Source organism: Sciurus vulgaris (genome assembly GCF_902686455.1).
Source record: "Sciurus vulgaris genome assembly, chromosome: 16".
Classification (NCBI taxonomy): Eukaryota; Metazoa; Chordata; class Mammalia; order Rodentia; family Sciuridae; genus Sciurus; species Sciurus vulgaris.
In genome coordinates, this window is record NC_136477.1 from 59,740,530 (window position 1) to 59,766,439 (window position 25,910).

General features: G+C 44.4%; 1 protein-coding gene across 1 annotated transcript in view; it reads right to left on the reverse strand.

Annotated features, from left to right (window-relative positions):
* PRICKLE2 (prickle planar cell polarity protein 2) overlaps positions 1–25,910 on the reverse strand; it is a 355,816-nt gene that overhangs the window by 328,071 nt on the left and 1,835 nt on the right. The window lies entirely within an intron of this gene.

The following is a 25,910-nucleotide window of genomic DNA, read 5'->3' on the forward strand; positions in this document are numbered from 1 at the left end:
CTTAGGTGCTACCCTTAAGGACCGCGAGAATCCAACCCCCTGGCCAGGCAGGACAACAGAAAGGCCCAGAGGCAAATTCAAATGTCCACCCTGAGAATTTGGACTATTGAGTAAAACCCCCCAGCCCTTCCAGCTGGGGTCACTTAATTTTTTTTTTCTTGCAATGCTGGTTGGAATGTGGATCAAGTCTTTTTTTTTTTTTTTTTTTTTTTTAATTTCACTTGTTCTTTTTAGTTATACATGACAGTAGAGTATGCTTTGACTTATTTATACAAACATGAAGTATGTCTTATTCTAATTAGGAGCCCATTCTTGTGGTTGGACATGGTGTGGAGTTTCGCTGGTCGTGTGTTCACATATGAACACAGGAAAGCGACGTCCCATTCATTCCACTGTCTTTCCCATTCCCATCCCCCTCCCTTCCCTTCATTCTCTTTTGTCTAATCCAGTGAACTTCTATTCTCCATCCCCCCTTACTGTGTGTTAGCATCCACATATCAGAGAGAACATTCCACCTTTGGTTTTTGGGGACTGGCTTATTTCCCTTAGCATGATAGTCTCTAGTTCCATCCATTTACCAGCAAATGCCTAATTTCATTCTTGTTTAAGGCTGAGTAATATCCCACTGTGTATATGTACCACATTTTCTTTATCCATGCATCTGTTGAAGGGCACCTAGAGTGGTTCCATAGCTTGGCTATTATAAATTGAGCTTCTATAAACACTGATGTGGCTGTGTCACTATAGTATGCTGATTTTAAGCCCTGTGGGTATATTCTGAGGTATGGGATAACTGGGTCAAATGGTGGTTCCATTCCAAGTTCCCTGAGGACTCTCCATACTGCTTTCCAGAGTGGTTGCTCCAATTTGCAGTCCCACCAGCGATGTAGGAGTGGACCTTTCCCCACATCCTTGACAACATTCACTGTTATTATATGCTTGATAATTGCCATTCTGACTGGAGTATCAAACTAAAAAGCTTCTTCACAGCAAAGGAAATAATCAAGAGCATGAAGGGAGAGCTACACAATGGGAGAAAGTCTTTGCCACCTGCACCTCAGAGACAGCATTAATCTCCAGGTTCTATAAAGAACTCGAAAAAACTTAACACCAAAAAAAAAAAAAAAAAAAACCCAATATCTCAATCAAATTAAACAGACACTTCACAAAAGAAGAAATTCAAATGATCAACAAATACATAAAAAATGTCCATGATCTCTAGCCATTAGATAAATGCAAATTAAAACCACGGAGAGTCCACCTCCCTCCAGTCAGAATGGAACATGGGTTGGTTCTAGCCTCAAAAGCATCCCTGCTAACCTCCTGCTTTGAAAGAAGCAACTCCTGCTTATGTAGGATCTATTCACTCATTTATTTCATCGAGCGAATGTAGCATTCAGTCTCAGAAATATTCAAAAAAGGAGGGCGAGAGAAGATACTGGGGACTGAGTTGGAGCAAATCATACCCCATGCCTCTATCGTTACATCAAGATGAATCCTAATATAGGCACGGTTAATACAAACCATAAAAAGATGAAGAAAAAAAGAAGCTCTCTGTCCCACTAGAGGCTCAGCATCCGCCCTTCTTCCAAGAAGCCCGCGGGCAGTAACTGTGTCATGGGACGCCCCGGAAGTGGGAGGCCCCTGTGGGTGGGTGTCCTGTAACCTGCATGTCCTAGTTCATGTCCCTGCACCAGGCAGCTTCACAATGGCCAGGACTTGACTCCCAGCTACTCATTTCTTTCTCCATCGAGACTCCACCACCCACCAGGGACCAGGTTCTGTCTGGGTCCCGGCGACAACAGTGATCCCCAGAGACGAAGGTCGAGCCCTCCTGGAGCTCACTGTCTCAGGGCAAGGAGGAGACGAGGTCAGGAAGCGTGCTGAGGAGGACACCGTCAAACTGAGAGGCAGAGGATGGGCGGGGGGCGCCACTGCTGGAAATGGACAACCCTGGATGGATGGAGGAAGGACAGCCAGGCAGAGGAACCACACCTGCCAAGGCTGGAGAGAGAAGTGACAAGGTTAAATGTAGACACCAGGCACCATGACGCATGCCTGTCATCCCAGCAGCTCAGGAGGCTGAGGCAGGAGGATCGTGAGTTCAAAGCCAGCCTCAGCAAAATTGAGGCCCTCAGCAACTCAGTGAGACCCTGTCTCTAAAGAAAACACAAAATAGGGCTGGGGAGGTGGCTCAGTGGTTAAGCACACCTGAATTCAATCCCTGGTACCAAAAAAAATAAACATAAACAAGGATGAGAAGCAAGCAGCATGTTACCTGCTGACGGGGGCACAAACCATGACAAGCCCTTTGAAAAGCAATGCACTCTTATCTAGGAATGTCACAGGTACACCCTCCACACCTGGCAGGCTCCAGAGAAGCTCCTGAGCATGCGTCCCAAAAACAACACACGCAGACCCCACGAAAACATTGCCAGGGAGACAGACTTTAGGCAATACTTCAGCAAAAAACAAACAAACAAGAAAAAAAAAAAAACACGACAAACATAATTCTAGAGAGTGGTACCTGGTAGTGGGGAAAGAGGATGAATTGGAAAAGATAATTACCAGGTTCTTTTCCCTGAAGCCAGGTGGTAGGCTCCGGGTGCCGTGGCAGGACTACTGTTTATACATATTTAATCTACACTTGTGTATTTTGTATCTCTTCAATATTTCATAGGAGCTGCTTCCTCTTGCTCTCTGGGAAATGGATGAGAAGGAGAAGGCGGAAGTAGACAGCTCTGGTAGCAGGTGGGGTGGGAGCTCTGGCGAGCACTACTGCTCACCTTGTCCCCGGTGTTGGTGTATCAGTGACGGTGAGGGCCAGAGCCAGGGACGTGGAGGTGGCAAGGAGCAGCTGCTCCTAGGTGCACCGAACCGCACCTGTGACTTTCAAACTGGTTCAAGGTTTAGTATAAAGAAAGAATTCTGACCAGGAGGGGTGGCGCATGCCTGTCATCCCAGCAGCTGGGGAGGCTGAGGCAGGAGGATGGAGAGTTCAAAACCAGCCTCAGCAATGGCGAGGCCCTAAACAACTCAGTGAGATCCTACCTCTAAATAAAATATAAAAAGGGCTGGGGATGTGGCTCAGTGGTTAAGCACCCTGGGTTCAATCCCTGGTACCAAGAAAAAGTCTTTCTGGCTAGGACAATTTCCGGATGGCAATTATTTAGTCAGAAGCTGAAAGGGCGCTGCCCTGCTGCGTGCACGCGAAGGGGATCGGCTTGCGCCCTGCACCCATGTGCAAGTCCAGTAGCTCTGCAGCATATTTCTGCACCTATGTCATGCACACCCGATCCCCAGGCTCTGTCCACTGGAAACGTGATAGGGGCTATGGAAGGAAGGAATCGCACGCCTCCATCTCTACCCTTTAATCCTGAAACAAGCAGTGCTAAATGCATTCCGAAACAGCCCACGTGCTTTCTCAGATGACATTCCTGAAATGTCCCTGGTTATTCCTCGATAGATAAAGGCACGAATTTGCAGAGAAGCTGGATGCGTGTGGAGAAAGAAAATCCTCTTGAAACACTGACTCTATACAAATCTATTAAACTTCTGCTAGTACCCTACGGAAAGCCAAGGTTTGAGATGAGGTCGTCTCAACTCCAAACTGCACACTTGTCCTTAGCCAGGGCTTCCAAACCTGAAAGCAGCTGGGCACGGGGACACACGCCTACAATCCCAACAGCTCGGGAGGCTGAGGCAGGAGGATCAGGAGTTCAAAGCCAGCCTCAGCAACTTAGCAACTTAATGAGACAGAAGTAACCCAGCGAGACCCTGTCTCAAAGTAAAAAGTGAAAAGGGCTGGGGGTGTGGCTCAGTGAAGCACCCGTGGGTTCAATCCCCAGTACCAAAAAAAAAAAAAAAATTCTACCTCAATGCTAGGAGTACTCATCTTTGGGGAATGGAGTTATTCTATTTCTTATTTACAAATCACTTAACTTGCTGCTTTTTTTTCAATTTGAGTCCATGCACATTTATGATCCAGCAATTTGATCAAAATTGATTTAAAATAAGAAACGAACATGCCTTAAAATTCTGTTAGCACCAGGATTAAGAAACTGATTTTTTCAATCCCTAATGGGTGGACACATCCATTAGTTGTTCTATACTGAGAACCCAAAAAACATACTGAGGTGCCCTTCCCCATGGTTACAGATGGTCTAGGTCCAAGAGGAAGCAGACATTCCCCAGTTCTCTATGGTCTCCCAATGTGGGCTTCACAAAGAGGAAAGGAACCTGTCACTGCGATCTCCAAACAATTCTGTAAGTTGCTGGTGAAGGGCCAAAGGCCCCGTCATCAAGGACACAAATGACGGGGAGCTCTCCTGGGTGCCTGATGGGGGACAAAGGACTGGGAGAAATTATATTATTGGAGTAATTTCACAGAGTCACTGAAAAAAGAAAACACCTGCATTCTCTTAATAGGTCCCCCGGAGGCCTCATTCCTGAGCCTCCCGGTGGGAACGACCACTGTGGGTGTTGTACGTGCACATAATTGAGCCAGTTTTTAGGAATCGTAAAAACCAGTTTCTGCATCACCAAGTAGTTTACCAAACATGAAATCAAATAATGGCGCTCATTAAATGCCTTCTGACAGCCCGATGTGCTAGCGTCTGTTTTGTCACCATGACACCCAGATGGCTGAAGGGTTGGGACGCGGACCTTCCCAAGCACAGGTCCAAAGACTGGCTGATGGCCATCGTGTTCGCCTTTATGCATGTGGATCCAGGCTGGCTGCAGAAGGGATGCTGGAAACGCCCTCCCTTGGCCGGTCCCTTTTGTGGACCTTTCTTCCAGAAAACCTCCGGCAAATGGCATTTCTTAAAATGTCTGGAAGTCGCCCAACTGAACCCCAAAGCTATTAGCTGGCTGAATGGGGCTTCCCTGGAGAAGAGGGAGGTCTGATCAGGGAACTAGGAGTGACCTCCTCCGGAACAGGAAATCCAGTTGCACTTGATTCCGCTTCTCACCAGGGGGCGCCTGTCGGACCCTCAGGGAGCCCACATCACACCCTCTGCTTCCACAGGAGTCTCACCTTGAAGTTTCCGGCCCCCAAAGAACCCAGCGAGTCCAAGGCTTCACGTCCGCTGCAGACACTCGCCAGATCCCATCTCCAGACCACTGAGAATACAAGATCGTTTTCTTTAAGGTACAGTTTTACATTTAGATCCAGGGAGTCCATTGGTCAGAACTAAACACCCTCCTCTGGTTAAAGACTTAACAACTTTTTTTTTAATAGTTGAAGATGGACACAATACCTTTATTTTATTGATTTATATATATTTAAATGTTGAAAGACCTTTATTTATTGATTTATTTCTATGTGGTGCTGAGAATGGAGCCCAGTGTTTCACACATACTAGGCGAGTGCTCTGCCACTGAGCTACAGCTCCAGTTCGAGACTTACCATCTTGAGCCCCAAAGACCTGAGTTCAAATTCTGACTCCACCACCTGCTACTTGTGTGAACTTTGGCTCCTAATTTCCTTACATTTAAAAAGTGGCATGTCTTTTATTTTCATTATGACAGGAAGTGGTTGATGCATACTTCAGCATAGCAGAAAGTGGTTCAGACACAAATAGGGATGCAATAGTGTTAGCTCCTTCCCTATACCATCTCCCACATGGAGGATTCTGCTGCTTGGATGACCTGCTCTGCACAGCAGTCCCTGCCACATGGTGACTTTATTCCAGCCTGCCACTCATATCATCATTGCAGGCACAAACATTCACTCACTAGTTGCTTTCAAATCCAGAAGTCACAAAATCAGATGTCTACTTAGGCCAACAAATGACGTCAATGAGCAAGGCAGGCCTGGTGTAAGACTATAGGGAGTGGTAAGGACTATGGAAAAGTTGAACACACATATTTTATCTGAAAGGAAAGAAGAAATGTAAGAACAGAGTGGCCAGACACTTTTAGTTTTCTGGAGAAATCCCAAATCTATACCTTGACACAAACTCAAATGTTGACCACCAACTGAAAATTTAAATCCTGCACAAAACTAACAAAATTCACACACAGGCCAGAGCTAGCTTCAGGGGTTGCCAGAGTGTGACCTCAGGTTTAAATACTATAGAAATACCCTTGTTTGTCATGCCTCAGAAGAGAGAGTTTTGGCTTAAAGACTTGTGGTCAGGTCGATGGAAAAGTGTAGCCTGGTACAAAGTCACAAGAATTCACATGGAGTAGGCAGGTTACAGTGAAGCCTGTTAAGTAACACATCAATGATGTGGGATTCTCATCTTGGACATGAGTTTTCAAGAGCCAGTTGGGGAGATCCAAGATGGCGGACTAGAGAGAGGCTGCGTTCCTTCTCGCACCGTAACGCCGATTCAAGCAGAGGATATCTGTTTCTCGGTGAGGCAGTTTTTGCTGCTTATTGATCCCCTGGTGTTTACCCCATTTGTCTGCTGTGATGACCTGCAATCTGCCAGCATATCGACACCTTTTTTGAGAGCAGATTGCTCACTGTCAGGTGTCTATCATCCGCCATTTGCCTGCCTCTCGCCTGTCCACCTTACCCCTATCCATCACCCAACGCTCGAGGTTCACCTCCCGATCGTCTGACAGCTGCCAGCAGACTGATCGCAGACCGCCAGTGGAGCGCCAGCTGCCTGCTGCTGCCTGGAAGTTCACTGTTGCAGTACCTGCAGGTTTGGTTACACGTGGCTGCCACCATTTTGAGACAACAGCCAGGCCCCATAGGACCCCTGGCCGGACTGACTGAGGCCCGTCTCCAGGATCCCTCAGCCCGACTGATCACTCTGGGCCTCTGGGGTCCTCACATCAACTGACTGCTCCCTGCCACCAGGACCCCCAGACCAACTGACTGCGCCCTATCACCGGGAACCCAGACCAACTGATTGCACCTGGTCTCCAGGATCCCACAACCACACCAAACACACTGCACCCCCAGGACCCCTGCCAGACCAACTGCATCCCGTCTACAGGACCTCCAGCTGACCATGTCCACCCCTGAGCTGCAGCTCCCCATTTGCCAATACATTTTGAAGCCAGAGCGGCCATCTTGGATAATCATGGAAGCCGTAGCTCCGATCTTCGGGTGGGGCAAATCCCATCCTGAGACTCCTGCTGGAGGCTTGAAGCTCAATGTCAGGTACCTCTCATACATCAGGCTACTGAACACTGGGAGGTTTCATTAGTATATGACTGTTATACTGTAGATTTTCTTTTTTCTCCTTTTTAAAAAAAATTTAAGTTTTTATTTCTTTACTTTCTTACTTTCTTTTCCTTTTGTTTACCTGTTCCCTCAGAGTCTCTTTCTCCCTTTTTTGCATGCTAACATCCGATTTCTTTTGATTACACTCTCACCCTTTCTATTTTCTAGAACTTCTGTATATTCTTTTCTTATCCCATTAACAGCCATATTCGACATCCCTCTGCATCCTCTTTGTCCTCCATTAGAAACTACAGACCTTACTGCAAACCTGTTTGTTTTACCGAAGATAACATTTGAACTCATTTTGTTTATTATGACAATTTTGTTATTGTCCCCATAGGGGCTATTTGGTCTAGGATTGCACAGTGTCTGATTTGGACACTGCTAATATTGATCTCCCCTTAAAGAAAGGGTTTTGGAAACATATAGGGCCACTATAAGCCTATAGGGGAAAATCTGCAATACCCCAGATCTGCACTGCTAGAGGGGAAGATACATGAACAACATGAAAAAACAAGGGAAGAAAATGATCCAAACAAATCTAGATTCTATAGTAATAGAATCCAATGACAGTATGTTAGAAGAAATGTCAAAAAAGGACTCAGATTATACATGATTAAGATGATTTGCGAAGCAAAGGAAAAGAAAGCACACGCAGGCAATGAATGATAATACCAATAAGCTGAAAGAGCACCTGCAGGAAGCAAAAGATCATTTCAAAAAAGAGATAGAGATTCTAAAAAAAAAAAAAAAAAAAAAACGGAAATCCTTGAAATGAAGGAGACAATAAACCAAATAAAAAACTCAATGGAAAGCATCACCAAAAGACTAGACCACTTGGAAAACAGAACCTCAGACAATGAAGACAAAATATTTAATCTTGAATATAAAGTCACCCAAACAGAGAAGATGGTAAGAAATCATGAACAGAATCTCCAAGAACTATGGGACATCATGAAAAGACCAAATTTAAGAATTAATGGGATTGAGGAAGGCACAGAGATACAAACCAAAGGAATGAACAAACTATTCAATGAAATAATATCAGAAAATCTCCCAAACCTGAAGAATGAAATGGAAAATCAAATACAAGAGGCTTACAGAACACCAAATGCACAGAATCGCAACAGGTTCACACCAAGGCACATTATAATGAAAATGCCTAACATTCAAAATAAAGATAGGATTTTGAAGGCCGCGAGAGAAAAGCATGAGATTACATATAGGGGGAGACCAATACGGATAGCAGCAGACTTCTCAACCCAGACTCTAAAAGCTAGAAGGGCCTGTAACAACATATTTCAAGCTCTGAAAGAACATGGTTGCCAACCAAGAATCCTATACCCAGCAAAACTAACCTTCAGATTTGAAGATGAAATAAAATCCTTCCATGATAAACAAAAGTTAAAAGAATTTACAAATAGAAAGCCTGCACTACAGAGTGTTCTCAACAAAATATTCCATGAGGAGGAAATGAAAAACAACAATGGAGGTCAGCAAAGGAAGGAACTACCTTAGAGAAAAACCACTCAAAGGAGAAACCAAACCAACTTAAAAACCAAAAATAAGCCAAATGACTGGGAATACAAATCATTTCTCAATAATAACCCTGAACGTTAATGGCCTAAACTCCTCAATCAAAAGACATAGAATGGCAGAATGGATTAAAAAGAAAGACCCAACAATATGCTGCCTGCAAGAGACTCATCTCATAGAAAAAGACATCCACAGACTAAAGGTGAAAGGATGGGAAAAAACCTACCACGCACATGGACTCAGTAAAAAAGCGGGGATTTCCATCCTTATATCAGATAAAGTGGACTTCAAGCCAAAGTTAGTCAGAAGAGATACAGAAGGACATTTCATACTGCTTAAGGGAAGCATAAATCAGCAAGATATAACAATCATAAACATCTATGCCCCAAACAGTGGTGCATCCCTGTACATCAAACAAATCCTTCTCAATTTCAAGAATCACATAGACCACAACACAATAATTCTGGGCGACTTTAACACACCGCTGTCACCACTAGATAGATCTTCCAAACAAAATCCAACCAAAGAAACCATAGAACTCAATAACACAATCAATAACCTAGACTTAATAGACATACATAGAGTAGTCCATCCATCAATGAGCGGATACACTTTCTTCTCAGCAGCACATGGAACCTTCTCGAAAATAGACCATGTGTTATGCCACAAAGCAGCCCTTAGGAAGTGCAAAAAAATACAGATACTGCCTTGTGTTCTATCAGATCATAATGGACTGAGAGTAGAAATCAATGACAAAATTAAAAAAGGAAATTACTCCAACACCTGGAGACTAAATAATATGCTATTGAATGAAACATGGATAACAAAAAACATCAGGGAGGAGATTAAAAAAATTCTTAGAGGTCAATGAGAATGACGATACAACATATCAAAATTTCTGGGACACTATGAAAGCGGTACTAAGAGGAAAATTCATTGCATGGAGCGCATTCAAGAAAAGAATGAAAAGTCAACAACTAAATGACCTAACATTACAGCTCAAAGCCCTAGAAAAAGAAGAAAAGAATAACAGCAAAAGTAGAAGACAGGAAATAATTAAAATCAGAGCTGAAATCAATGAAATTGAAACAAAGAAACTATTCAAAAAATTGACATAACAAAAAGTTGGTTCTTTGAGAAAGTAAACAAAATAGATAAACCCTTAGCCACACTAACAAAGAGAAGGAGAGAGAAGACTCAAATTACTAAAATATATGATGCAAAAGGAAATATCACGACAGACACCACTGAGATACAGAACATAATGAGAAGCTACTTTGAAAATCTGTATTCCAACAAAATAGAAAGTACCAAAGACATTGACAAATTTCTAGAGACATATGCTCCTCTCAAACAACCAGGAGGGCATACACAATTTAAACAGATCAATATCAAGCAATGAAATAGAAGAAGCCATTAAAAATCTACCATCCAAGAAAAGCCCAGGACCAGATGGATTCTCAGCCGAGTTCTACAAGACCTTCAAAGAAGAACTCATTCCAATACTTCTCAAAGTATTCCAGGAAATAGAAAAGGAGGATACCCTACCAAACTCATTCTATGAAGCTAATATCACCCTCACACCCAAACCAGGAAAAGACACATCAAGGAAAGAAAATTTTAGACCAATATCCTTGATGACTATAGATGCAAAGATCCTTAACAAAATATTGGCAAACCGTATCCAAAAACATATTAAGAAAATTGTGCACCACAATCAAGTGGGGTTCATTCCTGGAATGTAAGGATGGTTCAACATTCGTAAATCAATAAACGTAATCCATCATGTCAATAGACTTAAGGATAAGAATCATATGGTTATTTCAATTGACGCAGAAAAAGCATTTGACGAAATACAACACCCCTTCATGCTCAAAACACTAGAAAAAATAGGGATAGTAGGAACATACCTCAACATTGTAAAGGCTATTTATGCTAAGCCCATGGCCAACATCATTCTTAATGGAGAAAAACTGAAAGCATTCCCTTTAAAAATGGGAACAAGACAGGGATGTCCTCTTTCACCACTTCTATTCAACATTGTCCTCGAAACTCTAGCCAGAGCAATTAGGCAGACTAAAGAAATTAAAGGGATACGAATAGGAAAAGAGGAACTTAAGCTGTCACTATTTGCTGATGACATGATTCTATATTTAGAGGATCCAAAAACCTCCTCCAGAAAACTTCTAGACCTCATCAATGAATTCAGCAAAATAGCAGGCTATAAAATCAACACACATAAATCTACAGCATTTTTATACGCAAGCAATGAAACAGCTGAAAGAGAAATGAGGAAAACAACTCCATTTCCAATAGCCTCAAAAAAAAAAAAATACTTGGGCATCAATCTAACCAAAGAGGTAAAAGATCTCTACAATGAAAACTACAAAACACTGAAGAAGGAAATTAAGGAAGACCTTAGAAGATGGAAAGATCTCCCATGTTCTTGGATAGGCAGAATTAATATTGTCAAAATGGCCATGCTACCAAAAGTGCTATACAGATTCAATGCAATTCCAATTAAAATCCCAATGATGTACCTCACAGAAATAGAGCAAGCAATCATGAAATTCATCTGGAAGAATAAGAAACCCAGAATAGCTAAAGCAATCCTTAGCAGGAAGAATGAAACAGGGGGTATCGCAATACCAGAACTTCAACTCTACTACAAAGCAATAGTAACAAAAACGGCATGGTATTGGCACCAAAATAGACAGGTACATCAATGGTACAGAATAGACGACACGGACACAAACCCAAATAAATACAATTTTCTCATACTAGACAAAGGTGCCAAAAATATGCAATGGAGAAAAGATAGCCTCTTCAACAAATGGTGCTGGAAAAACTGGAAATCCATATGCAACAGAATGAAACTAAACCCCTATCTCTCACCCTGCACAAAACTCAACTCACAATGGATCAAGGACCTTGAAATCAGACCAGAGATCCTGCATCTTATAGAAGAAAAAGTAGGTCCAAATCTTCACCTTGTTGGCTTAGGATCAGACTTCCATAACAGGACTCCCATAGCACAAGAAATAAAAGCAAGAATCGATAACTGGGATAGATTCAAACTAAATAGCTTTCTCTTAGCAAAGGAAACTATCAGTAATGTGAAGAAAGAGCCTACAGAGTGGTAGAATATCTTTGCCTCTCATACTTAAGATAGAGCACTAATCTCCAGAATCTATAAAGAACTCAAAAAACTCTCCACCAAGAATACAAATAACCCAATCAACAAATGGGCTAAGGAAATGAACAGACACTTCACAGAAGAAGATGTACAAGCAATCAACAAACATATGAAAAAATGTTCAACATCTTTTGTAATAAGAGAAATGCAAATCAAAACTACACTAAGATTTCATCTCACCCCAATTAGAATGGCGATTATCAAGAACACAAGCAACAATAGGTGTTGGCGAGGATGTGGGGAAAAAGGTACACTCATACATTGTTGGTGGGGCTGCAAATTAGTGCAGCCACTCTGGAAAGCAGTGTGGAGATTCCTTAGAAAACTTGGAATGGAACCACCATTTGACCCAGCTATCCCACTCCTTGGCCTATACCCAAAGGACTTAAAATCAGCATACTACAGAGATACAGCCACATCAATGTTCATAGCGGCTCAGTTCACAATAGCCAGACTATTGTTGGGGGCTGTGCCATGTTGGCGGCGCCGGGATGGCGCCTGATCACATCGGCAGAGGAGGTTAATTGACATAAGCACACTCAGGTGATTTTCTTGTCCACGCACACAATGTATGCACATGTGTTCTCCAGCACTAATTGCCTGCTCGGAGCGTCTCGCCTAATCTTTGAGTAAGAGGCGTGGCCCTGCTCTCCGCCTCCTGGAGGTGATATAAGCATAGGCGGAGCGAGAAAGGCACAGCAGCCATTAGCAGAAAAGCAGTAGAAGAAGACACGCATTGAAGCAGCTAGACACGAACAGCAGCCATTAGCAGAAAAGCAGTAGAAGAAGACACACACATGGCAGCAGCCAGTAGGGGCAGCTGCGGAAGGCAGATCGCAGAACGGAGAACTGAGACACATCACTAGGGCACCTTAGGTAGACACACCCTTAGTTCACAGGATGCAGGACGCACCAGTGGGAAGCAGCAGAACTTAAGTGAGGCGTAGCAAGTCTCTCTTCCTCTAAGCAAAGCCTGTCCTTCTCTCAAAGTTTCTCTCTCTTAAGCAAAGTCTCTCTCTCTCCTCTCAAAGCAAGTAAACCTCATTTCCTCTATCCTCTATGAACAGACAAGCAAGAAAGCAGTGCACTAAAGAGAAAGAAGTGCCTCAGTTTCCACTCCACCACCCATAAGACCCGTGCAAGTTGTTGCTGCAAGCAAGCAGTGACAAATATCCACGGATTTTGTACCGCTAAGAGCCAGCGACAACTATGGAACCAACCTAGATGCCCTTCAATTGATGAATGGATAAAGAAACTGTGGTATATGTATATACAATGGAATATTACTCAGCTATAAAGAATAATACAATTATGGCATTTGCAGGCAAATGGATGAAATTGGAGAATATCATGTTAAGTGAGATAAGCCAATCTCAAAAATCCAAAAGAGGAATGATCTCACTGATAAGCAGATGATGACACATAATGGGGGGTGAGAGGGGGACAAGAATGGAGGAAGGAGGGACTGTATAGAGGGAAAAGAGAGGTGGGCGGGGTGGGGGGAAGGAAAAAAATTACGGAATGAATCAAACATTTACATTTAATTACTCTATGTAATATATGAATATGCAAATGGTAAGCTGTTACTCCATGTACAAACTGAAACAACATGTATCCCATTTGTTTACAATAAAAATAAATTAAAAAAAAAAAAAAAAGATCCAGTTGGTAGGATATAGGGACCAAAAGAGGCCCCTTCGTGTACATTGACTCCAGGGCTACAGTTTGAAAGTTACCTTTCTCTTATAGTTAGCAAAATTTTTTTCTTATTATTTTTTTATTTGTTCTAATACATGACAGTAGGAGGCATTTTGACACATCACATATAAATGGAGTGTAACTTCTCATTCTTCTGCTTGTTCATGATATAGACTTACACCAGTCGTGTAATCATACACGCATATAGGTCTGATTCATGTCACTGTCCTCCCTACCCCCAGACCCCATTCCCTCCTTTCACTCCCTTCTGACTAATCCAAAGTACCTCTATTATTCCCTAGCTGCCCCCAATGTGAATTAGCATCCGCACATCAGAAAAAACATTCAGCCTTTGGTTCTTTAGGATTGACTTATTTCACTTGGCATGATAGTCTCCAGTTCCATTCCTTTACAAGCAAATGCCATAATTTCATTCTTTATGGCTGAGTAATATTCCACTCTGTATATATACCACATTTTCTTTATCCACTTATCTGTTGAAGGGCACCTAGGTTGGTTCCATAGCTTAGCTATTGTGAACTGAGCTGCTATAAACACTGATGTGGCTGCATCACAGTAGTATGCTGCTTTTAAGTCCTTTGGCTATATACTGAGGAGTAGGATAACTGGGTCAAATGGTGATTCCATTCGTAGTTTTCTGAGGAATCTCCATACTGCTTTCCAGAGTGGCTGCACCAATTTGCTGCCCTACCAGCAATGTATGAGTGTACCTTTTTCCCCACATCCTCACCAACACTATTTTACAAAACCTCCTCTATATACTTCCCTTAGGCAAACAGACTGTGAAGGGCCATTCGACCTGACTCCATTTCACCAGAAGTACATGTGCCCCCAGGTGAGGGTGTGACACGCAATGTGTACTGTTCCATCAGGAAGTCTCATTCCCTCAGAAACTGACAGTCCACGTAGGGGAGGGACCCACTCTACCATATTTCACTGCCTAATTGTTGGACCTGATTTTTTTCATTCCAAATTTTGATTTCTAACCTTGCACTGTGTAATTATCACCTGGTACACGTCTGTTCCTCAGTCCATTTAATAGACATTATTACCTCATATATGACTGCATGACTGATGTGATTCTATAATATATACAAACAGAAATGAGAAATTACACTTCATTTACGTATGATTTATCAAAATGCATTCTATTGCATATACGACTAATTAAAACAAATTTAAAAATTATTTTAAAGGGGGGGGGGGATTAATATCGGGCTTGGTGGCACAAACCTATAGTCCCAGTAACTCAGAAGGCTGAGGCAGGAGGATCATGAGTTCAAAGCCAGCCTCACCACCTTAGCAAGGTGCTAAGCAACTCAGTGAGACGTTGTCTCTAAATAAAACATTAAGAAGGGCTGGGGATGTGGCTCAGTGGTTAAGCACCCCTGGGTTCAGTCACGGTCAACAGCAGCAACGTAGTCAGCAGAGGCACGTGGATACGTGACACCTGTCCACTGGGCACCGCCGGCCTCCCACTACACCGCTCAGCGCATGCGCACTGTCAGTACATTGCAGGAAGGCGACCTGCGTGGTCTATCTAGAGCGAGAGGACCAACCAGCAGCACATCTTCCTAGTGGCCTTGAGGAACACGCAGCAGATAAGACACCAGCGGCACAGAATCTTCGTAGATAGAAGATCCATCCTTCACAACACTGTTGTAGATTTTCTCGGCACAATATTTCAACTATAATGCATAAATCAGTAACAATGTGGTAACTTTCTTGTTTTTGTTTTTAGAACAGAAAAAATGGTCACTAAACTGTCATGAAGAAATGACGTGTGTCGATCTGGAGTATTCATTTTTAACACATATTCCCAAGTATTCTGAGGATCCTAATTTTGTATCAAAGACAGCAGAGCAAGAAATGACTTTTTAAGTAATGCCAGTACATTTTTTTCTTTTCAGAAAAGCTTTGTGCTGGGCGCAGTGGCACACGCCTATAATCCCAGTGGCTCAGGAGGCTGAGGCAGGAGGATCATGAGTTCAAAGCCAGCCTCAGCAACAGCAAGGCCCTAAGCAACTCAGTGAGACCCTGTCTCTAAATAAAATATTAAGAAGGCTGAGGATACAGCTTAGTGGTTAAGTGCCCCTGGGTTCAATTCTTAGTACCAAAAAAGAAAAAAAGAAAACACTTTGAGTAATGACTGCATCCCTGCGTTCCAAATTTTTGCCAAAAAATTGGCATAAAATCTACAACAGGAAAAAAAAAAAAAAAAAAAAAAAAAAAACTACAACAGTTACATGGTGAAATACCTTCTCTCTTCAGAGCTGAGTCCATGAGCCAACTGTCACTTCCATTTAACCAAGGAAGGGCTTCTGCTCATGGTGGAGAAGTAGCTTTTTATCTATCGTAGGATCTACAATTTCTAGGGTCCTAAACACGCATCTTCTTACTCCTCATTCATCCCTCTTTCCATTGAACCCCTCTAAAACCAGAGCATAGTCAAGCCAGCCCGCAGGCCGTGCAGTGTAGGAGGCACAGGTCATGCATAGTGCCGCTTACTCCTCAAAACCACCGCACCATGCAAGTAATATCACCCCCATTGTACTGATGAGGAAATCAAGGCTCAGAAAGGTTAAGTCATTTACCTTGTGCTGTTCAGCCAGTAAGAAGCAGAAGCAAGGCTGTATCCCAACAATCTGTCTTTAAAGCCCGTCCCTTTGAGCACTCAGCTGTCACAGCCCACATAAGCTCTTACAAGTTCAGAGGTTTTTCTGACAGTGGCTAAAAACACCTTTCTCCCCAGAGATTGTCTTCCCATGACTCTCTCATACACAGGCAGGAAGAGTCCCTCTGATCTCAAAAAGCTCAGAAATCTAGGAATTCTTCCCGCTAGGGAATGCTCCCTCAATACACAGGGAACTCCTTCTGGGGCTCTCATTAACGGTAGGGTTCAAGGATAACCTTTGAGCCTCTGTGAGCCAGGAGACCAAAAACCAACAAATTCATTAGGTTTTCCGTCCTCCCAAGAACCTCTAACTATAGAGGCATTAGGATGAATGATTACCTTTCAACAAAATGTGGTTATTGCTTTCAGGATTAAAGACCAAAAAAAAAAAATTTTTTTTTCTGGGAAAAATTAGACTGAAGGTTGGACACAGGGGTACACACCTGCAATCCTAGCTGCTGGAGAGGTTGGGGCAGGAGGATGGCAAGTTGGAGGCCGGCCTCAACAACTTAGTGAGACCCTGTCTCAAAATTAAAAAGTAAACAGGGCTGAGGATGTAGCTCAGGGGTAGCGTGCCCCTGGGTTCATTCCCCCGTGCCAAAAAAAAAACAAAAAAAACAAAAAAAACAAAAACTGACTGACATTCAGCCATCGTGTTTGCTCACTATTCATCAGGCACAAATTGTCACGGGGTGATTAAACAAGGATTAATTACCAGGTTGCTATACAAGCTGAGATGTTTTAATGTTGCAGCCCAGAGAGCACACAAATACACTCAAATTTTTAAGGAGTGAGGGTGGAATTTGGCACCATGTTTTTGGAGGCTAATTTGGCAAAGAGCTCTTACAATGATGAATGTTCATATCCTCTGACCTAGCAATTCCAATTATGCCACAGAAACATAAACTGGGAAAATAAACACAGGCATGTTTTAGGACAAGCAAAGTGGTTTGTCTTATAACATACAAACAGTAGATCACATCAAAGTGGCCATCAACAGAGAAATTTTTAGCTCTATAAAAATCCATATAATGGATTCTAAAAGCTAATGAAGGTATTAGACCTTTATGGACTGACAGCAAGAGATGTCCAGAATGTACTTCTATGTTTCATGAAAATAGAAGGCTACGTAAGAATACGTCGAATGTACATTTTCTGTCACATTAATAAATAATAATTTGAATGAATCAGAGGAAATAAATACCAACCTATACACCATATATAATTCTAGCTTAAAGGTCAGCAAACTGATTCAAACCCGGGTCAAGTAGTAAATACTTTCCTTCCTTGACGGCAAGGGTTGCATTAACGACTCAACTTAGTCATTGCAAACGCAGCCCCAGATGCCACTAAATGAATGGGTGTGGCTGTATTCCAATAAAACTTTATCTGTGGATGTTTAAAATTGAAGTTTCATACAATTTTCATATGCCACAAAATGTTCTTCTTTTCTTGGCTTTTTTCTTTGTCCCCAAAACATTGAAAAATACAAGCTGGATGTGGTGGTGTGTTCCTGTAAGTCCAGAGACTCCGGAGGCTGAGGTAGGAGGATTGCCAAGTTTGAGGCCAGCCTGGGCAACTTAGTGAGACCCTGTCTCAAAACTAACTAACTAAATTAATTAATTAATTAATTAAAGGGCTGGGGATGTAGCTCAGTGGTTAAACACCCCTGGGGCACAATTTCTGCTACAAAAAAAAGAAGAAAAAGAAAAAGAAAGGAAGGCTGGAATTGTAGCAAAGTGGTAGAGCACCTCTGGGCTCCATTCCCAGTACTAAATAAAAATGCAAAACAAAATAAAAATATAAAAGACATTCTAATTTTGTCCCACTAGCTAGTTTCCTAACCCCAGCTCTAAAAGATGTAATTAAGAAGGCCTTCTCCTCTATGATAGGAATGCTTTATATGTGTATGTGATCTTAATATCTTTAATAATAGCAATAGCTATTGCCAATTCAGAGATAATAATATCGATATATCAGAATGAATTGATTTTGTTTTTCAAGAGAAAAACCCTATTAAGGTACTTCAGCTTCTGCCAGGTATGGTGGTACACACCTGAAATCCCAGCAACTCGGGACGCTGAGGCAGGAGGATGACAAGTCTGAGGCCAGCCTCAGCAACTGAGGGAGACCCTGACTCAAAATAAAAAAAAATAAAAAGGGCTGGGGATGATGTGGCTCAGTGGTACAGAGCACCCCCAGGTTCAAATCCCCAGAACCAATGGATGGATGGAAGGAAGGAAGGAAGGAAGGAAGGAAGGAAGGAAGGAAGGAAGGAAGGAAGGAAGGGAACTTCACCTTCTGTCAGACGTATTATCAAATGAGTGAGACGTATTATCAAATAGGTGGGCCAACCAACAACCTTAACTGCTAGGCATCTTCCCTGGCTTGAAGATTCCAGGCATAAAACTGTGTCTGTGTGTGTGTGTATCTTTCTCTCTCGTTCTCGTTCTCTCTCTCTCTCTCTCTCTCTCTCTCTCTCTCTCTCTCTCTCTCTCTCTCTCTGTCTCTGTCTCTCTCTCTCAGCATCTTCCCTGGCTTGAAGACTCCAAGCATAAAACTGTCTGTTCGTCTGTCTCTCGTTTTCTGCCCCCCCCCCCCTCGGCATCTTCCCTGGCTTAAAGATTCCAGGCATAAAACTGTCTGTGTGTGTGTGTGTGTGTGTGTGTGTGTTTCTGTCTGTCTCTGTCTGTCTGTCTGTCTGTCTCTCTCTCTCTCTCTCTCTCTCAGCATCTTCCCTGGCTTGAAGATTCCAGGCATAAAACTGTCTGTGTCTGTGTCTGTGTCTGTCTGTGCGTGTGTGTGTGTTTCTGTGTCTCTGTCTCTGTCTCTGTCTCTGTCTCTCTCTCTCTCTCTCTGTCTCTCTCTCTCTCTCTCTCTCTCTCTCTCTCTCTCTCTCAGCATCTTCCCCGGCTTGAAGATTCCAGGCATAAAACTGTCTGTGTCTGTGTCTGTGTCTGTGTGTGTGTGTGTTTCTGTCTGTCTCTGTCTGTCTGTCTGTCTCTCTCTCTCTCTCTGAGCATCTTCCCCAGCTTGAAGATTCCAGGCTTAAAACTGTGTATGTGGTGTGTGTGTGTGTGTGTGTGTGTGTGTGTGTGTGTGTGTGTCTCTCTCTCTCTCATTCATACACAAACACACACACACACACTCTCTTCCCCTGTTTTCCCCTCTCTTGACATATCCATCCGTGGACTGGGTATGTTTTTCCTTCCCAAGCAAAATAACCAGTAGGAAGCCACCTCTTAGCAATCTACAATCCACTGAAGGAAACCAGGACTGCATCACTCCCAAATGACCGTCCCCCAGTCATCCATCCACAGAATCGCCAGGGCAACCAGGGCAGGCTGCTTTGCAGGCGCAGGCTTGGTGGGGCCAGCCAGAGCGCTGCTTCTGGAGCAACTGCAACCTGGCCAAAGCATGCGCCTGGAGAGGCCGTTGTCCAGGGACAAACTGCTCTGCATAATTATCATGACCTCACAAAGCCGGCCCTGCTCTGGCTGCCCATGTCTGCGGCTCACAAAGTTGGACTCCGGGAGGCTTGTTCTAAAAGCCCGCCTGTTAATGCTCCAGTCAAATCTACATCTATCGGCAAAGCAGCCACGTTAAAGGGATTACAAGGGGCTTAGAAGCCACTGGAGAGCCATTGATCTGGTCTTCCAGCCTCATCTCCACGCGTCCTTTAGAAATAGCTTTGGTCTGTCCCCAGGTTGTCTGGTTGCCTTTGATTTTACCACCTCTCTCTCCAGCTTGGCCGGGATATTTCCTCCACCCTGATTCCAGACTTTATTCTCAGACTACTTTATTCTTAAACTAAAACAGCTACTTGCATGTTCCTCTAGCGGTAAGACCAGAGGTCGGCATGCGTTTCCTGTAACGAGCCAGATACCAAACAGTCGTGGCGGTGCCGACTTGACTTTCAGCCGCAGCTACTCCACTCTGCTGTCGTACGAAAGAACCCATAGATGAGAGGTCAATAATTGGACCTGTATCTGCTCGGGAACGCTTTATTTGTGAGTGCTGAAATTTGAATTTCAATAATTTTCACATGTTGGGAAATACTATTCTCCTTCTAGTCTTTTCCTTAGCTCTTAAAAAAATGTAAAAACTGTTCTGCGCCCAGGAGTCACATAAAGGATGTGAAGTTTAGATTTGGCCAGTCGGCCCTAGATCATGGTCTAGACCCAGTGTGGTCTCCAGCTACATCAGTATCACCTTGGAGCTTGTTAGAAACACAGCATAGATCTAAGCCCTACCTCAAAGCTACTGAATCAGAATGGGCATTTGAACAAAATTTGCCAATAATCCAAACTCAAATCAAGTTAAAGAAGTCCCAAACCAGAATAAAGACTTTTGGAAGCCAATCAGGGTTGGAATACCACTGACTTGCTGGCTGTGCAATCTTAGCAAGGTACTTAACCTCTCTGAGATTGCCATTTCCTTACCAACTAAGATGGGGTAAATAACTACACCCACCTTGAAGGGCTATCACGAACAAAAGACAGGAAGGATGTAAAACACTCATCTGGCCTTGCAAACGCTTTAAAAATGGTACTATTGGAGACACCTACTATGTTTAAAACCTTTTTTGCTGAAACAAGAATGATCCTTCAGGATTTGCAAACTCTAGTCACTTCCAGTACCAAGCAGGTAACCTAAATAGTCAAAGAAGTCCTTGAACTAATTGGAATGCCGGGGGCTGAGGTGAGTCTACAAAATGCCAATCTAAAGGGAGACCACTCACATCCTGCCGCTTAGGGCGATGCAGGAAAGGTGGCCAGATGTGACATCTTTGGTAGTGGTTGCCTTTTAACAGTACTGGGAGATGGAACCCAGGGCTTTGTGCATATTAGATAAGTGCTCTACTGAGAAAGCTAAAAACCAAATATTAGAAAAAGCTCACTTAGCCGGGCACGGTGGCACACACCTGTGATCCCAGTAGCTCGGGAGGCTGAGGCAGGAGGATGGCGAGTTCAAAGCCAGCCTCAGCAACTCAGCAAGGCCCTCGACAACTCAGGGAGACCCTATCTCTAAATAAAATACAAAAAATGGCTGGGGCTGGGGCTCAGTGGTTAGGCACCCCTGGGTTCAACCCCTGGTACCAAAAAAAAAAAAGAAAGAAAGAAAAAGAAAAAGCTATCTCATTTAATACATTCTACAGACCAAACAAGACCCATCTGCAGAGTGGATATAACTCGAGGGCCTCTGAACTGAGCTAGGGAAACTGGTGAACCTCTTGCCTCAGCCTCCCAAGCAGCTGGGATTACAGGCGTGCGCCACCATGCCTGGCTTTGATGGCCAATGTTGCTTGAGTATTATTATTACTATAACTGTTCTTCAGTTTTGGACACACGTGGAGCAATGCTGCACTGCAAAAATGACTCTTTTTCACTCCCTTCTCAAACCAGTTGCAAACAAGCCAACCCGGCTGGCCCCACTTGGAGAGGTTTTTGTAGCGGATGCACAGAGTGCCCGGTTTTTAATGACTTGCTTTTGGCCACAGCCCCTGGTGCTACCACCATCTTCCTGTTAATGGACATTCGTTCTGCAGCCTGGCAACCAGGGGCTTCCCCGAGGCCACCAGGAGGTAACTCTTCTTCCAGGGTAGGTCGCCTGAAGGGAGTAGAGGCCAGGTTGGCGCTCAAGCTGTCTTACATCACTGGAGGGGAAATGCCAGCCGTCTGCTCTCCAAGACACGCAAACCCTTCATGGTTTGTTTGTGTGTTTTTTAGAATTTCTATAAATTTCCCAAATTTTCCACCTAAAGGTATGAATGATAATAAAAACATGGAGATTAGGGTCACCCCAGAAAATCCCCCCAAAATGGGACAGATTTGGACAAGAACGTGGGTATCTTTACTATCTCTAAGGAAGACCCAAGGTGGGGAAAGCTATTTGCCCTCCATGGGGCTTCGGCCCAGTGCTTCTCCATCTTCAGAGGCACCTGAATCAGCCAGGGCTCCGGCTCCAGATCAGGTTCTGGTTCAGTGGGTCTGGGTCAAGGCCTAAGACCATGCATTTTTAATTTTTTTTTTTTTTTTTTTTTTAGTTGTAGATGGACACAATACCTTTATTTCATTTATTTATTTTCATGTGATGCTGAGAAACAAACCCAGTGCCTCACACACGCCAGGCAAGCTCTGCCACTGAGCCACACTTCTAGCCAAGATCATGTTTTTTTTTTTTTGGTAGCGGGGATTAAACCCAGGGCCACTTAACCACTGAGCCACATCCCCAGCCCTTTATAGGGTCTTGCCGAGTTGCTTAGGGCCTTGCTAAGATGCTGAGGCTGGCTTTGAACTCGCAATCTTCCTGCCTCAGCCTCCCCAGCCACTGGGATCACAGGCGTGCACCACCACGCCCAGTGAGACCAGGCATTTTTAAGAGCTCCCCCAAGACAAAGCAGGGTGCTACCAGCCCCTGCATCTGCAGGCATCAGCATGGCCTTCACTTCATTTCGATCTCTGCTTAAATATCACCTCCTGAGAGGGCCCTTTCCTGACTGCCTTATCTAAAATGTAATTATTTGTGGAATGGGGTCCTGGATCCCGTCTGTTTTGTTCTTTGCTAAACCCCCAGCATCAGTGGAACACCTGGTACAAACCAGGCACTCAAATATTTGTCCAGTGCACAGATCCCAGGGTGACAAGTAAGGAAAATGAAACTCGGGGAGCCTAAGTCATGTGTCCAAGGTCACACAGCTAATCAAAGCCAGAGCAAAGACTGGCCCTGCTCTGTCTGCACTTCAAAGCCCCAGGTCTCTCCAGCAGGCCAAAGGGAAGCAAGTTTTGTTTACAGCACGCTTCCTCCCTAGAACTGAGGGTCTTCCTGCTGGGAGGCAGTAACACAATTCTGCTCTGTTTTTAAGCGATGCCTGGCTATGTGGACAATGACTGGAGGGGATCCACAGTGGAAGCAGAGGCCAGTTTAGAGGCTGCAGTGGTCCAGGTCAACGTATGGCAAACCGAGGATTCCTCCATCCTTTTTTTTTTGGTACCAGGGATTGAACCCAGGGGCACTTAACCACTGAGCCACATCCCCAGCCCTATTTTGTATTTTATTTAGAGACAGGGTCTCACTGAGTTGCTTAGGGCCTTGCTAAGTTGCTGAGGCTGGCTTTGAACTGACCAGCCTCCTGCCCCAGTCTCCTGAGCCACTGGGATGACAGGCATGGACCACAGTAACCAGCTGATTCCCTGGTACTTGGGGTAAGAGGAGTTCCACTCTCCTGGGGTCAGGCCAAGGCTGCCTTCCTGTCAGGTCTCTATCAGGCCTATGCTACCAGGGCACAACCCTTCCTGGCGGGGTTGGGGGGCCTCTCAGTCTCCCAGTCAGGCAGGGGAGAATAACATGGATTTCAAACTGCCAAAAAAAAAAATGTGGTATATCCCAGAAACGGTTTTCCAAAAGGTCACCCAAAAGTATGCCCCTGGGGAAAAAGGAGAAATGGCTTCCTTTCCAGCAATGGGTGGAAATGCTATAAAAAAAACCTATTCATGGCACAAAGTGGAGCCTTTCTGCTGCTAGTGGGGAAATGGCTTCCACGTGAAAATCCTTCTCACCTGACGAAAGGGTGTCTCCCCAAAGGAAAAGAGCTGTGGTAGGCTGAAAATCAAACACTCATCCCATCGCAAAATCAGCTGGGTTAAAATGGCTTAAAATTCCCATTGCAAGTTCAAAGCCAGCCTCAGCAACTTGGCGAGGCCTTAAGCAACTCAGCAAGACCCTGTCTCTAAATAAAACATAAAAAGGGCTGGGATGTGGCTCAGTGGTTAAGCGCCCCTGGGTTCAATTCCTGGTACAAAAGCAAAAAAAAAAAAAAAGGCTTACAGGGGGCTGGGGATATAGCTCAGTTGGTAGAGTGCCTGCCTCGCAAACACAAGGCCCTGGGGTTCAATCCTCAGCAAAAAAAAAAAAAAGGCTTGCTGCCGAAGCAAGACCTCAGTCCTTGGTTGCAGAGCCTCATCGCAGCTGGGGAGAGGGGTGCTGCTTCAGGGTGGGCAAGGATCATAACTGAGGGACCTTCCCATGGGCTTTCTTCCTTTCTCTCTTTGCCTTTAGTTTGCCTGACACCAGCAGAAAAGTGAACCTCGGGGGCTGGCTCTGCTCCTGGCCCCCTCCTTCCGCCCCCGGCAGGCACACACAGGCGGTTCATCTTGGACACTGTGACACACTCAGGCAAGGCTGGCACCCAGGGCTTCTGAAGTCGAGCGGGGCGTTTCATTTTCTCTCTGCTTTTCCCCATCTTAGGTTCTCAGTCTTCGACCGCCTCCCCCATGGCAACTTATAGGTTGAAAGATTTTTTTTTTTTTTTTTTTTTTAATCACCTCATGATGATGGAGTTTAAAGTAAACTGTGCAGATCCAGGGGTCCCTGTCGTGCACAGTGTAGTCCCACCAGGCCCGTACCCTGGAGGGTGGGTCACTGATGGTGCCTCAGCCCCCAGCAGAGATGGTTGGCCCAACCCAGATGACTGATGGACACAGGGACAGCCAACATGGCCCTTGCTTCAGCCGAAAGCCTCCACTGCTGCTAATTCGGAGACCCCAGACTTCCCACATGTAGCGGAAGAACAAACTGCAGCCAGACCCAGCCAGAGACCCAGGGATTCCCGAAGCTGTGCGCTGCCCTCAAATCAGGGAGGAGAGAATCAGCTGGCAGCCACACCCAGGAGCCTGAGCAGGAAGGCGGAGGGGAGGGCTGCTATGGGTTTTTTGTTGTTGTTGCGGTGGTGGTGGTTTATTTTATTAAATTTTTTCCTTTTCAAAAAAAAAAAAGGCTTACAATCCTTCAAGAAACTGTAGTCATGAGCTCTTCAGGGACCCTGGACACCTAGCATCCTCAAAGACTCCATATTTCCTCCTGAGCAACAGCTGGGAGGAAGCTCAAAATAATTAACAAAATTAGTTAATATTTACTGCATACCTGGGACTAGGTAATGTTGATAGTCTCTCTCTTAATCCTGTGGTAAGCCTGTAAGGGAAGTGCCCTTGTTACTCCCACTGAAAGCTAGGGAAACAGAGCCAGGGAGTGTTAGTGACTGACCAGAGGTAAGAGGTCAAGGAGCAGGGGAGGAGAGGCGCCAAGCTACACACCCACACTGCAGCACTACCCACAGGCCTCTGGCCAGATCTGACCCAAGGCCGGGTCGGGAGGAACGGGAAGTTGGAATCCATCTACCGTGCCCTGCATCCCCTCTGTTAGAAAGCAAGATGGATCAAAAGGGAAGCCACCAGTCAATCTCGCTCCGACTGGATTTGGTTTATGAAATAAGCTTCTACGCCCAGTCCCGTGTGGGTCCCCATTCACACTTGGGACGCACAGGAGCCCAAGTCACAGCACACCTACTGGGGCCATGGCACTGGCACTATGGATGGATGCCTATGCCTGCCAATTACATATTTATAAGGTCGCCTGGCTCGACTCTGACACGGGAGTTATTAAATGCTCCGGAGCCATCAGGGTTGTGCTCGGTGTCCTGAAACAAAGGCAGAGAGGCTGCCAAACCCGTCTAAGGCAGGAACAAAAGCATTTAATTTCTGAAGGAACCGACGGCAAATTTCCTTAGAACTGGGTGCCGGGCACACATGACAACTAGAGGA